Source organism: Abramis brama (assembly GCF_963993115.1).
Source record: "Abramis brama genome assembly, chromosome: 2".
Classification (NCBI taxonomy): Eukaryota; Metazoa; Chordata; class Actinopteri; order Cypriniformes; family Leuciscidae; genus Abramis; species Abramis brama.
The window spans coordinates 22792750-22795086 of record NC_139964.1 but is presented as its reverse complement, the minus strand read 5'-3'; the positions used below and the strand labels follow the sequence as shown (position 1 = coordinate 22795086).

At 39.5% G+C, this 2337-nt stretch overlaps 1 long non-coding RNA gene across 1 annotated transcript; it reads right to left on the bottom strand.

Moving 5' to 3' along the window:
- Window positions 1–279: 279 nt before the first annotated feature.
- Window positions 280–1768, bottom strand: LOC311078122. The gene is made up of 2 exons (XR_014605057.1): window positions 1277–1768; window positions 280–727 (listed from the first exon to the last, which is right to left on the bottom strand). It is a non-coding gene; the product is annotated as an uncharacterized lncRNA (long non-coding RNA).
- Between the last annotated feature and the right edge of the window lie 569 nt (window positions 1769–2337).

The window sequence follows — 2337 nt, the reverse complement described above, 5'->3', positions numbered from 1 at the left end:
AAACACTCTGGAGAGCATCCCAGATGATGTCCCACCAGCAGGAGGCCTTACCAGGGTCTCTATTGTGGAGCCCATCCCGGTCCAGCAGCAACACCGGGGTCTCCCACTCAGCTCAATAAAAGTCTACATCATTTTTCTTATTTTATGTACTGTAAATTTAAATGTTTATGTTGATTTTGATATGTTTAACGTATGTTGTAAATAGTTGGGGGAAAAACGTTATAGAAGAATTTGTTTCATGTAGAAATTATGACTGTCATTACAAAAATAAACAATGTCCAGAGCAATGAATTCTCTTTTATTTACACATTTAAAGTTGCATAATTTTTTTTTTCCTTTTAAAAAATATAAGTGAAAAAAAGTTAAAGAATATATATACATATTTCTCAATCATTCTTTCAAGAAGAGAAAACAGCCTGTCCATTCTCTCCTGTGCTCTCCTCACCTCTGCAGTCCCATGTCTTCTCTAATCAAGTCCAAAAACTCGTCCTCTCTGTCTCGCCTTCATCGTGGTGCTGATGCTGCTGGTGCTGCTGCTGCTGCCCCTGGCTCCTCCTCTTCTAGGTCACACACTGCTGAACTCGGCCCTGGTGTGTCCTCAGGGATTGAGGCAATGAGGGTGCAATGCCTCTGTCCCAACATCTCATCCATGAGGACAAACCAGGGCCAAGTTGCAGAAGTGAGTTTCCCACTCACACCATCACCACGATGCAGGACACATGCAATCCTAAGGCAGAGCAAATTAACCATGGCTTGTTAACAACAACAGCACAATACATTTCAGCAAAGATGTGATCTCAACTTTCTTACTTTGTATTTTTAAAATCATATTCATATTCAGAAATCATATTCATGAATACTCAAATTTGGTTAAAACCTTTGTAGACATAGCTTGCATGACAGCACTACAAAAACACATACAAGTGAAACCCCATTGCCTTATCTACTGCTTTTCTTATTGTTGTGGGCTTTATAGGGTGAGTGATATTTCTCATTTACACAAGTTAGACAGACTAGTGCAAATATTACAATAAAATTTAATTTAATTTATTTATTTATTTATTTTAAATTGCAGTTTAATAAATTGAGCTGTCTGCTCCTTGCTCCCTGAAACAATTATTAAACTATTAGCTCAAGTTTTGCCTCAGACCACCTGACAAATAAAGCCACGCAATGGTGAAGAAGGAGTTAAGGTGAAGTTTATAAGAAAGAAAAACTTGTGGCTTTTAACTCAGGTTTCACTAGCTATTTGAGTAAATGAAAACATAATACTTACATTTAAATGTGAATTTGCCGTCCACCAGCGAACTCTCGGCCGTCATTTATTTATTTATTTTTTAATAAAAATGCTGTCGTCACCGCCGCGCGATGAATTATGGGGTTGGATAGTCCGCAAAGTGTCCATTTATGTATCCTTGGATGACTGAAACAAAGTGCATTTAAGGGTGCATTTGGCGTCGCTTTAGCCTTCGTCGCGCCGCGATAACGCAACCGGCCTTAGAATACGGCCTTCGGAGGATGCAGAATTGAATTGGGACAGCCTTCATCGCGCCGCGGTGACGCTATCGGACTTCAAATGTGACCTCTGAAGTGTGCAGCCTTTGAATTGGGACATCCTTCGTCGCTCCGCTGTGACGTTTCGTCGCGCCGCTGTGACGCAATCGGTCTTCAAATACGGCCTTCGGAGGATGCAGACTTCACATTGGGACACAGCTTATGAGTCGCTTTGAGGTTGTGTATCTTCGGAAGTGGAACACACACCTTTTCTTCTTTGTCCTTCAGAGCAGAGGTCCTGTAGCTGACACGAGTCACGACTATACTGCCCTCTATAGGACTGGTGCAGTGCGCATGTGTCGAATCTGTCCATCCTGAGCTTTAGTGGACAGTTTTCTGAGCACCTCGTGTCTGATCTCTTCTCAGTTCAAACACTGACTGTCACTGAGTGTACGACAGATCTCTGTCTCTCTCTCAATAGTGCTAGTTTAGAGTCAGACCCGATCAAACCACTGATACAGTGTTGAGAAATCCATTATTCCACTACTGGAATAAAAGTAACACTTCACATGCTGCGGAGAAACTCACTTATTTTCTGTAAAATAAAATACTGCTGTTTTATTGAAATCATTTAGTTTAACTTTTTATATATTTTTCATTATTTGCATATGAAATATTGAGTAAAACTGAATGTCAGATTGTTACTTTAATATTAGTTTATGGATTCCCGCTGAAAACCTGGCAATAGTAATTTTGAAATGGTAATTTTTAGACCAAGAAAATGGAAATAAAATCTTTTAAAAATATATATATATATATATACATGATTACACTGGTATGTAA